Source organism: Malaclemys terrapin, chromosome 5, assembly GCF_027887155.1.
Source record: "Malaclemys terrapin pileata isolate rMalTer1 chromosome 5, rMalTer1.hap1, whole genome shotgun sequence".
NCBI classification, from domain to species: Eukaryota; Metazoa; Chordata; order Testudines; family Emydidae; genus Malaclemys; species Malaclemys terrapin.
In genome coordinates this window covers 100,162,099-100,176,976 of record NC_071509.1, presented here as the reverse complement: position 1 = coordinate 100,176,976, position 14,878 = coordinate 100,162,099, and the positions used below count along the sequence as shown (strand labels likewise).

The 14,878-nt window shown below is 39.5% G+C and overlaps 1 pseudogene; it reads left to right on the top strand.

Moving 5' to 3' along the window:
• LOC128838527 (bifunctional heparan sulfate N-deacetylase/N-sulfotransferase 3-like) overlaps positions 1–14,878 on the top strand; it is a 42,665-nt pseudogene that overhangs the window by 26,674 nt on the left and 1,113 nt on the right.

The window sequence follows — 14,878 nt, the reverse complement described above, 5'->3', positions numbered from 1 at the left end:
GGGGAAAAAATAATTCTTTGTCAGTGAAGTACTTCTATTAGAAGAGGTTGCTAAAGCATATAACAATATAACCATGGGGATCCATTTTTATCATGTGCAGAATACCCAAGATATTCAATAAGTCATTACAAAAGATTGATTAATTTAATAAAAATGCAATCTCCTGTGTAATATTTTATTCAGCTCACTGTAGCTTAAAATTGCATTTTATGATTTTTATTAGCTATATTACTTAATTATCCTCAAAATTACTCATTTTGTTTAAATTAAAATAAATTTTTCCAGAGAAATATTATAATAGGAATATGTGGGTTTTTTTTAAACAACACCCACTTATAAAAGCATTTTGAAGTTTGCTATTTTACCATATACAGGTGCCAAATCAGTGGGCCGGGTTCTGCTCTGTTACACTGGTTTACAGCTTTGCCACCAGCTCTGAGCAAGGCACAGTGGATAGATACGTTGCCACAGAAGCAAGTGGAGAACCAGATACCAACTCAAAGGGGTTCCAGCCCTTGCTCTGGAGTGTGGGGAAGAGGGAAGATGATCTTCCCTACACCTATATCACCTGATACATATTATTTCCCCTGGGTTCCAGCTCATCTCTGGTGACTGGTATATTGGAGTTGGGAGGAGTGGAATCAAGGCTCTTCCAGTTCTCCACCCACTCACCTATGCGGGGGGGGGGGGGCATAGCATCCCTGGGGAAGCTACTTTCCTCTGCCAAGATGTAGGGGAGCAAGAAAATGCCTAATGTCTGCTTATTCCCTTGCGTGGTCATGCAGGATGTGTCGTACCTGGCCCTAAATCAGGAGTAACCTAATAAAGTCAGTTAAGTTACCCCAGTGTAAAATTGTTATAAGAGAGCACAGAATCAGACTCACTGTTTTGTACTTTCTCCTAGTATTTTAGTATATACTCATAGCGGTATATTAACATAAACAGAGATTTTCAGAAACCAAGTTAAGTAAAATCACTTATGAAGAGTCCCAGATCCTCAGCAGGTATAAACTGGCATATCTTTATTACTTCACTAAAGCAGCCGAGGATCTCACCCACATCCCTAATACTCTGGGGGAAAATATCTGCAATTAATATAATCAGTTATTTTTTAAATTTGTTAAGGCAAAATGACTTTAAAAATCAAGCCAGTATATATGAGAGATTAGGGCTAGAAGACATTTCATAGATGATTAAAATTATCCCCCTACATTTCACTTAAATTTTCCCTTGCCTTATTCCTTTGCATGTGTTTATCTAATCCTTTATTAACACTTCAGTTGGTGTAAACAGGAGATTCTCTGTATACCAACTGAGGATCTAGCCTTTCTTTTATTCTTGATGCCTTACCACTCAATGGTGTTCCACTGTGAAGTGGCTGTTATGGATTATTACAATTATAAAGCTTCATATAGTTATGATGTTGTGACTGGGGTCTGAAGGAGCCACACTTAATTTAATCAATTAGGGTGAACTGCAAAGGATGGGGTAGACAATCCCCAAAGCTGGTGGATATTCCAATACTTAGATTTACCAAAACAGCACAAAACAGCTTCTATAATACTTTACTGGTTACCCAGAAGCCAATAACACAGTTCCCTTAAAGTAACCCAGCTCTGGGCCTCCACCCAGACAAGTCAAATATGATGAGGATTACTGAAAATCTTATTCATCATATAAGAAAGTTCTACCAATCCCAAAGGATTATTCCCAGGATAATGAATATTCCAGATTTTACCCAAATACACGGTTACAGCCAATTCTTATTAACTAAACTAAAAATTTATTAAGAAAAGAAAAGAGAGAGAGAATTGGTTTAAAGATCAATATACATGTAGACATGAATACAGTTCTGAGATCAGATTCATAGTAGAGATGGTGAACTTTGTAGTTGCAAGGAGTTCTTTCAGAATTAGTCCATAGATTATAGTCCAATGTTCATATTCAGGGTGATCCAGGTGTGACTGGAGATCTCAGTTTTAAGACTTAAGCTTCCCCTGCATGAAGCATCAAGCAGATCTGAGATAAAATGGATCAGGACCCAGGTGTTTTTTATACAGTTCCAGGCCTTCTCTTGATAGCTTGGAGTCCTTAGGCGAACAATAGGCAATCGTGGAGACTTTGAAGTAGACCTATTTCCTAAGCATCACCAGTAATTAGCTACAGGGATTTGGCAATTACCTGTTTTTTCCCATCATTCACAGGTGATTTGCTATAAGTTTCAAAGAGAGATGAATACAGTAATATTATGTTTACAGGTCATTTACATGTTAAGATTTCCTTTTGATCTCTGAATTAACAAAATACAGCATAGACAGGGACTGTTTGATTACATTGTTAACCTCTAACAATATATATGTAAACATAAAAAAAAAATACAAACGTTATCTACCAATATGTCCCTAAAGGTTGAATCTGGGTCAATTATCCTGCAGGATGCTTACACCTTTCTGGCCATGTGTCACATACTTCATTCAGTAAGTGGTACATTCTTTAAAATGTATGCTAGGATAAAGGTCAGTGTACACAGTAACTACTTCTTTCAATCTCAAGTAACACTTTTTGGTTAATCACTACTTTGGGAATTTGTAACTGACTTTTGGTTGATGTGTTTTTTGAAGTTCTGCTATGATTCTTTGTAGCAAAGTTACACAAGGGAGAGTGCCTGATGGCAAATGTATTCAGTTACCACTAGGTCCTTTGGTGAGAGTTTTACATAATCAGTGAGTTGCTTTAATCTTTTTTATAAAGTCTTTGACTTTGTTAGTTTTTCCAGAGACTGGCTGTTATGGCATAAAAAATGAGGAGTCCTTGTGGCACCTTAGAGACTAACAAATGTATTTGGGCATAAGCTTTTGTGGGCTAGAACCCACTTCATCAAACTAGGGATATTTTTGATTCACATGTGCCTTTGTTCATAGATTAATTAGTTTAATAAAACTTCTTAATAATGTAAAGTGAATGTATTTTTATTCCTGCAGGCTGAGTAGGATGGAGAATAAGAGGCTCCAGACTCAGTTACTTGAGAGTTACAATTTAACTAATCAGTTTAGGCAATATTTTATCATACAATTATTGTTATACACCTATAGGGAAAAAAAAAAGAGGTGCTTTATTGTACCTACAAAAAGTGCAGATATAGATGAGGGAGATTATCTGAGTTTCTCAAATAAGCTGTTGCATGGGGAAGACAAGCATTCATGAAAAATCACAATTGCAAACAATGATGTACTGCCACTGCCATTGTTTTTGCCTGCAAATTTTGTGGCCCTAAGGCCCTGATTAAGGTAAGCTTCCCCATTGAGGAAAGATGTTTGAACACATGCTTCAATGATTTTCTGAATTATGACCTATCTTAGGTGTTTATTTCTCCATAATAAACACACACACACACACACACACACACACACACACACACACCAATCTTCCCCAATGCCATTCTAAGTTACTTCACTTTACCTAGAATTGGGAGATAACTGATATTTCAAATAATTCTTTGGTGTCCTTGGGCAATTGTTGACTTTCATTAAATGCTGATTATTATATTCTTCATTTTTTAAACATCCCTCTCCCCCCCCCACCCATACACTGTTTTCTGAGAAGGGTTTGGGGAGATTAGCGATGCAAGGGAAGACTTTCAAAAACAAAAAACAAAACAAAAAAACCCTAAAGGGTCTCATTCACTTTTAGTAAGGTTCTGAAAAATATTTGGGGGTTGTTGTGGATAATTAGCTGAACATGAGCTCCTAGTGTGATGGTTGGGCAAAATAGCTAATGTGATCCTGGGATGCATAAACAGGGAAATCTCGTAGAGGAGTAGAAAGGATATTTTACCTCTATATTTGGCACTGGTGCAACCAATGCTAGAATACTGTGTCCAGTTCTGATGCCCTCAATTCAAGAAGGATGTTGATAAACTGGAGAGGGTTCAGATAAGAGCCTTAAGAATGATTAAAGGATTAGAAAATGTGCCTTATAGTGATGGACATAAAAAGCTCAATCTATTTTCTTAACAAAGAGAAGGATAAGGGGTGATATGATTAGAGTCTAGAAGTACCTACATGGGGAACAAATATTTGATAATGGGCCCTTCAATCAGGGCCGGCTCTGGCTTTTGTGCCGCCCCAGGAAAAAAAGCCCCCCGGCCCCTCCACCCCCGGCGGGGAGCGTGGCAGGGGAGGGTGCCAAGCCCGGCCGCCGGCCGCTCTCCCCGACTGGCCAGAGTGCCGGAGGGAAGGCGGTGAGCCCGCCGCGGCTGTACTGGCAGCCGGAGTGCCAGGAGGAGGGCGGAGAGCCCGGCCAAGGCTCCGCTCTCCCCGGCAGTGAGCCCGCCGCGGCTCCACTCTCCCTGGTGGCCAGAGCGCCCGGGGAGGACGGCGAGCCCCGGCCGGGGCTCCGCTCTCCCCGGTGGCCAGAGCGCCGGGGGGGAGGGCGGCGAGCCTGGCCGGGGCTCCGCTCTCCCCGGCGGCCAGAGCGCTGGGGGGAGGGCGGCGAGCCCACCGCGGCTCCACTCTCCCTGGTGGCCAGAGCACCAGGGAGAGGGCGGTGAGCCCTGTCGGGGCTCTGTTCTCGGGCCGGAGCTCCGCGCCGCCCCCCTCCAGGTGCCGCCCCAAGCACATGCTTGGTGGGCTGGTGCATGGAGCCGACCCTGCCTTCAATCTAGGTGAAAAAGGTATATCATGATCCAGGGACTAAAGCTAAAGCTAGACAAATTCAGACTGGAAATAAGGCGTACCGAATACTCCTATTCAGCTGAGTATCCCCGATGAGCTTCAAATGTTTTTCAGAGTCACTGCTACCCAGGACAGAGTCTGCCATCCTGAGAGTATGGCCTATATGCTTTGTTTCTAGATGTATACATTTACATTTAGCCATATTAAACCCTTTTTTTTTTTTTTTTGCTTGTACTCAAGCAATTCAAAAGATCGCACTGTATTAGTGATCTGTCCTCATCATTATTTACCACTTTCCCAATTTTTGTGCCATCTGCATACTTTATCAGTGATTATTGTTTTCTTCCAGGTTATTGAAAAACATGTTAAGTAGTGTAGAGCCAAGAACTTTGCCCTGCAGGACCCCACTAGAACCATGATTCCCTGTTTACAGTTATATCTTAAGACCTATCAGTTAGCCAGTTTTTAATCCATTTAATTTGTGCAATATTAATTTTATATTGTTCTAGTCAGAGGCAGATTAAGATACCAAATTAAATTCTTTATAACAGTCTAAGTATATTATATCAACAGTATTACATTTATCAACCAAACTTTTCCTTACATCAAAAAAGGTATCAAGTCAATTTGACCAGCTCTTTTTTCCATAAACCCGTGTTGCTTCGTATTAATTATCCTCCTTTAATTCTTTATTAAAATTAATCTATTCCCATATCAACTGCTCCATTCTCATGCTTAGGATCAATGTCAGACTGACAGGCCTGAGTCATTCCTTTTACACTTTTTAAATATTGGCACAAAACTAGCTTTTTTACAGTCTTCTAGAAGTTCCCTCATGTTCCAAGACTTACTGAAAAATCAACATTAATGGTCCGGAGACCTCATCAGCCAGTTCTTTTAAAATTCTTGGATGGTAGTTATCTGGACTTACTGATTTAAAAATGTCTAGTGAGTTCCATTTAACATCCTCTTGGTATATTAGTTGAATCAAAAGAGTGTTATATGATGAGACTACCTCATCTGTTCTCCCACTCCCCAATATAGAACATATGTAGAAATATATGTTGAACACTTCTGCCTTTCCTGCATCCTGATTTATAATACTACCATTTCCGTCAAGTAATGAGCGAATATTATTGTCAGGATTCTTTTTGTTCCTAACATACTTAAAAACCTCCTTCTTACTGTCCTTAATTCTGCTGGTAACAGATTTATCCTTGTGTCCCTTAGCTCCCTTATCACTTTACTACAGTTCTTAGATTCTGATTATATTCATTACTTTCAACTTCCTCTTTCTTTCATTTGTTATAAATTATTTTTATAGCTGTCTTCACTTCCACTCTAAACCAGGTTGAGTTTTAATATGGCTTTATCTCTTGATAGTTTTTTGTTTTTTTGGCATCTAGACAAGTGCTCTTAAGCAATTCCCAATTATCATTAACATTTTTCTGTTTAATAAGCCCAATTTGGCTCATAATTGTTTTCAGCATTGTGAAGTTGGACCCTTTTAAAGCACCAAGTATATGTATTACTGGTCTGGACTGTATTCTGCTTACACATTATAAATGTGATCAAATCATGTACCTACTTACCATTATAGACATTATATCAAGAAACCAAAGAGAGCCACAGGAGAATTCAAACCTGAGAATTCAGAAAGAATTTCTTTTGCAATGGCTGGGAGGAAAAAAGACAGAAAAAAAGATGATCATTCTTCAACTTGAGGGAAAGCCTCTTGAGATCTGGTGCTTTGGGGAACACTTTTCAGGAACAGCTCATCTCTATGAAATTGACTGGTAATGCCATAAAAAAAATCAATGAGAAGTAGAATTCTCTCCTGTAAATGGAAAATGCTGATGGAACCCAATATAGTCAATCCCATCCCCGGTCCCAAGATTACAAAAGTTTTTTGAGAAGAAATCTGTGTGGAGTTAAGGCATTTTCCTATCTCTCCTTTCTCCTCCCTTTCCCCATTTGGTACATTCTCAATGCCTCCACTTTTGCAAGATTTTTTTTTAAATGGTCTCTATGAGGAAGACTAGCTTTACTTAAAAGGGGTTGAATAATGTTGCCTCTTCATTTACGTTGTGCACAAAAATTTTTTACAAGGGCCTAAAGTAATGACTGAAAAAATGCCTCAGGAGACTGGATGTTTGGTAAGATGTTTGTTTGTAATGTATTCATCATAAAAGGTCAACTGAGACAGCAACTGTTTTCCACTGTAATACTGATTTTGCAAGTAATTTTGCATACTTCTCAAGTCTTCAGTGGAAGACAAAATTATCTGGGTCAGAGGGCTTAGGAAAAAAAATTATGAATACTGTTACAGTTATGAAATCCCATTGAAAATATGTTGGGTGAGATTCAGCTTGGTTTTGTACAGGCAGAAACACAGGAAGGAATATCTTGTGATAGAAGAGTTGCTGGTTGGAACTGGGCTCATGGTTATGCCATTAAAGTGGGCAAAGCACATATCAAAGGGAAAAGTGGGACTATCCGATCCTATATCATCCAATAGGAATGAGTCATTATTTATGAAATGTGTTAAGCCTGTAAATGGATATATAAATGCTATGTATCTTAGTATGTGTTAGTAAGCTTTAATAAAGTGGAAAATATTACACACACACAAAATAAGTCTACTTTGAGATAGATGGAGAAAGGTTGTTTTTACTTTTCTACTTGACATACAAAATGTTACAGTAGTTACTCTACTGACATACAAGTTTTATTTATTTCCTTCTGTTCTAACTCACTAAATGCAGCTGTTCTCAGTGATTAATGCTAAGGCTTCACTGCTGCAAACATCTTTGCAGAATCAGGGCCTAATGAGGGTCAGAAGAATAAGGACTTTAACAGATATATTGGTGATGGTGGAAGAGAGGAAGGAGAAAACACCAGAGCAAGTAGTCGCATTAGTAAATGAGGAGGGAGAAAAAGTGTAAGTATTTTAAAAGCACGTAAGTGACTAAGCAGCCTGAATTCCATTTTCAGAAATAATTTCAGCAATCAGAAGCATGCATCTCAGTGAAATTCAATGGCTCCTAAGTGTGTAAATCACTTTCAAATATGACTTGAACTTCTAAGTCACTCGGGCATTTTTGAAAACATTACCTCAAATCAACAAATATCCCTAAATGGTACAAGCTCCTAAATTGTTCCTTGATATGTCTTTACTGGAAAAATAAAGAAAAGGAGAATAGAAAATGAATAAGTAGAGTTGGTCATAAAATTAGGGTTTTTTTCCACAGAACATTTTGACAAAAACAATTTTTTGGTTGTTTCATTGAATATTTCCATGGAAAGTTCTGATTTTTAATTAAAAACTGAAATATTGTAGCCAGATGAAAAAATTCAGAATTTGTCCAGGAGTATATGTGTAAATACAGAAAGTTTCACTTAAAATATACTCAGACTCTGCATCACTGATTTCTCTTTTACTGGGAAGCAGACCTCTCCCAACATTTGCTACCATGTGACAAAGGGGTGGTTTGTATTAATTTGGCCTATATGGACCTAAAGAGTCAAAAGTGTTAATATGACCCTGCAACTGTCCAAGCTTAAACAAGGTTCAGGGCTTGGTATACAGAGCCCGCAGCCTGCTTAGTCTCATGGCAAACATATAATTAAAAGCAACAGAGTCTCAAAGGTGCCACAGGACCCTAACAGAAGTATTGGGAGCATAAGCTTTCGTGGGTAAGAACCTCACTTCTTCAGATGCAAGAATCTTACATCTGAAGAAGTGAGGTTCTTACCCACAAAAGCTTATGCTCCCAATACTTCTGTTAGTCTCAAAGGTGCCACAGGACCCTCTGTTGCTTTTTTACAGATTCAGACTAACACAGCTACCCCTCTGATATATAATTAAAAATCCTTGTAAGATACTGGGGGAAAAAAGGAAAACGCCTTTGAAGTGTAAGGTATTAAGAGAAGCTTTCATTTTAACAACATCCCTTATCGCCTTTCTCTTTAGCTGTAGAAATAAATAAAGAAAGAAACCTTGCCTGACACTCTTCTTAGATGGTAAAAAGAGGAAAAAGTTAGTTGCAATGGGCTGGAGTGGTTGTTTTTAAATTTCAATCCCATTTCCTAAAAGACAAGACAAAACAAACACCCACAAAAGGGGAAAGAAAAGAACAGCAAAGATAGAAAATACAGCTTCTGTCTCTGGCGTTGACTTTCACTTGCAACCTTGCTACTGGAAAGAAAACCTCAATCACAATATGTGGTCATACCACCCTCCCCAAGACTTGACAAACCTTTACCACCAGCAGGTTGTTTAGGGCATTGTTTTTAGGTGCCGCTTTGGTCACAGGCTTAAAGGAGTGTCGCAAAATATGCAACCATGACCAGCTAAGCCAGACTCTTATTAGACAGAGAGAAAAAAGAGAAGAATAGGAAACAGAAGAAATAAGGCGGGGAAAGGAAAGGACTCATGGGCAAGGGGAGATAAAGTTTCATGTCCCAGGTGGTGATCAGGATTTAATCAGAGCCAGTGGAGTGGTAGTGTCATCGGACTCCCTCTCTCTGACTTGGTCAGGACATCTCTCAGAACTAGACTGAAGAAGGTCTGGGGTCTGGAGATGGTGATGTGGCAGCAGCCATGATGGTGAAGCTAACTCCTTCCCTTTCTTTTGTCTTTCAGTCCATCCGTGTCATGGTAGTCAGCTTTCCCGCCCCGAGACTTTTCTTAAGAACCCCCAAAAGGAGTGATAGGTGGAATAGACCATCCCCTCCTTTTTTCCATCAATTAGGCCTAATTTTGGACACACCAATTTTGAGTAGTTAACTTTCTGGTTTACCAGGCATGATCTTAGTACAGTCCTTGAATGCTATTAATAGGCCGTTTGGTTTGGACTAATCCAATCCCTCTCTTTTTTGGACATTTCCCCGGCAACATTTCTTGTTATAAGTTGTTGTAACATTCTATGAATGTTTAATCACTGTCCATAGTTGAACTCACTATTAGGGTAAATTTGTAGGCCCAATTACTACAACAGGTGACAGCGGTGTCAGAAGAGGGATGCTATTGTTGGAAGAAGAGGGTAACAATACTCATGAATATATTTTTTGTAATAAAGTCAAACTATTTACAGTCTCTTTTCTTCATTGTTTCCTAAGTTCTACGGAGGAAATAGGGGAAATGAACATCTACACGCACTCTTCAGATCAAGTGCATCAGTTAAATTTTATTTATCCATCTATCTATCTATCTATCTCTGTGTTTATATCATTCTCATAATTGAGGTATCTGAGTACCTCAGTTTATGATGCATCTTAAATAATTATCACACTGAGTGCTGCCAACATCCTCAGGCTGGCCTCAGTGGTGTGCCCACAATGGATATTAGTTGGTTATGTTTGGGAGGTGATAAAATCAAAATTGTTCTGCTTCTCGCCCAAAAATGCAAAGGGGGGTTTAGCCAGTATTTTTTTCTGGTCAGAGTAATAACAACTTGCAGTGTATGGATAAGGAATGTTAAATAGTTTTGCAGAGAGAACATTATGAAAAGAAACTCAGTATCAAAACCCATGCATACAGTACCTCTGCTGCCTCCAGATTCATGTGTTAGAAAATAAAAGCTCTTTCAGGTAATTTTATTAGCTGTTTCAATGAGATGATTTCACATATTGTAATTAGTGGCATGAACAACACTGCCAGCGAAAGGCAGGAATGTTAGTTAAATCATAAGTATAAGACTTTGAGTGATGTCTCACTGATGCGATCAATGCAATATGTAACATTTATTAAGACAAAAAATCTAGTTCAGATTTGTGCAAATTATGCAAATCAGAATCTTCATGACCCATTTGTCCAACTGTGGGAATGAACACCTGGGTTTGTACATCTTTGTGAATCTGGTCAACGTTCTTCAGAGCTGGACCAACCTGAAACTGCAAACTTTGCCTCCAGTTCAGCTGGCTCACAAGTACTTTGAGCTCTTTATGGCGCAGAAGGACCCTCCCTGGCAGGTATTGCAGGACTAGCTCTTTCTAGCTGCAACTGTACTTTTAAACAAATAATATAGAATTCTAAACAGAGGGGTAAGAGCTTGGAAAACCTCTACTAACAAACAAGGCTACAGAAAGTCCTTGCTATTCAGCCCTTACGTATGAAGTCCAGTATATTATTTTTTGGTCAACATATCTCAGTTCAGATTCATATCTAAATTAGTCATCACCGAGGTTCTCAAATTTCCACACCATGAACCACAATGTAATGAGGACTGTCTTGTTGGTGACCTGCCCTCCCATAATGACCCTGTAACATGAAGAAAATGTGTATGTTTAACTGTCTTAATACAATTTTCACAAAAGTCATTACTGCTTTCTAACCTCCTCCTTCCCATTATACATTGCATGTGTTTGGGATTACACTTGCCCAAATATATTAGCTAGAGGTGGTCTAAACATTTTTTTAAAATGCAACAACAATACATTCTTGAAGTTGTTCCTATTTTGTAGGGTCAAAGTAGACCAATTTTTCTCCCCCCCAACAATTTGTTGTGAGTTTATCAATTTTAGCACTGAAATTGTTATCAAAGTGGTTATTACAGTTTGTGTATGAAAATCCAAATTTTCATTAAACAAACTATATCAACCCAATCAGAAATCTGCTTTGGAAAGAGGGTTATTTTCCCCCTCCCATTATTGAATTCCTCCTTCATGGACACCCCCAGACCCCCTGTTTTTGTGTGCAATTAATCTGCTGATTGCATGATCATATATATATGAACATAAGAATTGCTATAATAGATGAGACCAGTAGTCCATCTAGCAAGTATATCGTCAGCAGCAGCAGCCAGTACTCAGTGTTTCAGATGAAGCGGCAAAGAATCATGGAATATGCAGTTATGAGATAACCTGCCCTCAGGAAAAGTTTCTTCCTATCTGCTAGTAATTAGGCATCAGCATATGCTCTGTAGTACGAAGGTTTGTATCCCCTCCAATCCTCTTGTTACTTTTTAAAAAAATATTTACTTTTGGAACTCTGGATAGTCTTATTGTCCATATAAATATCTAGTCCTTTCGTGAATTCTGCACCTCTTGCTCCCAGTTATATCCTGTTCCATGTGGCTCCCTTCTGTTTGTCCCTGCCTGACTTCCAGGTCACATATTCTGAATGTTCTTTTCCACCCCAAGGATTCAGATGTCCCATGAACCAGAAACCATGCTAGTGACTATTTCCTGTTAGTTCAGCACATTTCATAGCAATCATGAAATGTGTTAAATATATTCAAAAAAATCACTAATGATTCATACATGCGGATTCACTACTTATACCAAAACTATCATGTAAAAAAATTGGGAGCTGTATCCTGAAAGGTGTGGAATGCTTTCAATTCTCTTTGGAAGTCCAAGAAATTGTATGGAATAAAGCAATATAGTAAAGCCTTTCATTTATTAGTGGAACAGGACCTCAGAATTACTTAATGTAATGCAGGGGAATAGGGGAGGAGAAGAAGAAGAATTTCTATGTTTTTCAATCAGAACATGATTACTTAAGATGTAAAGATACATTATACTATATTGTATTGTACACTAATGAAGTTGCAGGTACAAATGTCCCAATAGCAGCTATAATTATTCCGGAAATTAAAGGAAAGCAAAAAGTGCTGGAGAGGGAATGCTTATCAGGCACTTTACACAAGGTTAGGTGCTACTTTTATTGCATGATAAGCTGTGCAATCCATGAGTAATAATATTTCTAAACAATCTGATTCCTTTGATATGTGCATAGACTGCAGTTTTAATGTTTTGTGTAAATACTCCATTTACTAGTTAGTTAATAATGATAAAACTGGTGATTAAATAAAGGTGCTGGCTTGGTATGATTGTCACAGCTATTCATGGCTCAGCTTCAGTTACCAATAATGTTTATTTCATGACTAACATAAGACATAATGAAGCTGCTGGGATTAGTTTGAAGATTCTAATAAACAGATCAACCCGATGAGCTGTTTCACGTGAAATGGAAGCCATGGGTACTAAATAGGAAGGAACAGACGGCTCCTGCCTCTGCACACACATTAAATAGAGTAGCAACAACACTTGGACCTGACTGTCAAAACATGATTTTTGCAGGCAAAGAAGAATGAAGAGTCGCTCCAATGTTATCTTTTGAAATCCAAAAACATTGTTTCAAAGCAGCATCCATAGAGAAGTTGTTTGATTGTCCATAGTAAGGAGACTTCATGCCATTTGCTCCAGTGCTGCAGGATAGGAAGCAGGAGCTGTGGAGAAGTCAGCTGAATCTATCCAACCCTGAGGATATTGAACAGGAAAGGTAGGGAGCAGGCCAACCAGCCACTACCTGATGACCTGTCCTCCAGAAGACAACTGAAAGTAACAAGCAGAGCCCGGGGCCCATCTGTCATTTGAACCTTCAGCTTGAGTTTTCAGGTTTGACAAAATGAAGCACAGGAATTCCAGTAGCATGCAAACTGACCAGATTTGCCCACCCTTGCTTACAGTGCTTCACAAGTAGTCTCACTGATGTCAGTATGGAATAAGCCGTACGCTACTACTGAGCACAGATCTGACTCTAGATATGCTGATAAGGTTTGCTGAAACTTGTACAAATCAAAGATGGTAAGTTACATACAGTCCTACATGAAACCACTACTGTTTCAAACCAGGGTGTGTCCTTTGGTGCTGTCACAGTTCAGGGCAACTGCATCTTTACTCCCTTTCCATGGTCCAGCAAGCGCACCTGTTCTCAGGTTTCTGGCTCCCCAGCCAGCACCTCCTTTGGGCGGAGACACATGTCTGTCTTCCTCCTGACTGGGGAATTTCCAGGCTGCACAGTTCCCTGCCTATTCTGTGAGTTCCCCAGTAAAATCAGACTGCTGTAGCAGGGTTGCTTTGCTTTTCTCCTCAGAGGCTATAAACAGTGTAATTGCCACAGTTAGAAGTTACCACACAGCTCTTTCCAAGCAACTATATATATTCTTGAAGTAAAACATTACAAATAACACATTAAAACAATAAAAGAACTTACGCACATGCTAATAAACTTATTAGAGATCAGTCCAACTCCAGCAAAGGCTCTGGCCAGTAACAGCCCTTCTGATTCCACTGTCATGGGGCCAGTGGCCCTTTAGGATAATTAGGGCATAATTGGCCCATGCCAACTCCATAGGCTACCTCTGGGAATGATCAGGTGATCAAGGTGGTGCCGCTTTAGCTAATTAGAATTGGAGCAGCTGAGTTAGGAGGAGAATAGTATAAAGAGGAAGTTATCCTAAATAAATAGAGCTCTCTCTGGTCAAGGTCTGTGGTTTCTGTAGGCACTCATAGGTGGGGAAATAGATCTCTGTGGTGGGGAACAAGCCCTGAAGTAGGGTTAGGGTGACCAGATAGCAAGTGTGAAAAATAGGGACAGGGGGTCAGGGGTAATAGGTGCCTATAAAAGAGAGAGCCCCAAATATCAGGACTGTCCCTATAAAATCAGGACATCTGGTCACCCAAGTTAGGGTTGATGGTTAGAGCCACTACTCCCAGAGTGCCTGGGGGAAGGGGGATAATTGAGGTGTTTCTGTCAATAAGCTTGGGGGGTGGGGCTGCTGTCTGTCGCTAGAGCAGGAAGAATTGTATGCCAAGCCTTGCTTCCAGGGAAGGGAGTAGGAAGGTTCTTTATGTTGATTTAATGGCTGTTGATAAATGATGTCTCCCCTGAACAGGGGATCGGTAGAAGCAAATCCTGAGTTGAGATCAATTTCTATGACAAAAAGGGGAAGTGGAAGTATGGCATGGTGTTTAGGTCTGTGACCTTCACAAGGTTTTTTCCCTGTGGTCACAAGTTCTTAAACACTTTTAGCTCAGAACAAGCACATCCATGAATCTGAGAGTCACTCTTTTATCCAGTTTGGGCCTCTGGTCTGGTCCTAATGTAACAGGTGATCAGAAAGCAAATGGTTTCTCCTCAGGTGCAGGTTCAAATGAATGGGTCCAGAGGTGAGTAATTTGCATTTCCCTCCTGCCAAGTATGTTCTAGGAAACTCACTCAACTAAAAGTTCAGTCTTGGCTGGGCTATTGTTCTAAGAGACCTTCAAAGCTCATAATACTTCCCAGAGTTTATGTTCATTCTGTCTCCCTCTAAAAGAAGTTATGTACAATCTCACAATAACACACGAATGCTTGCATTTTTTATACAATGAACCAAGATACTTAAACTTAGGTCAATAAGGTGTAATTGATTCTT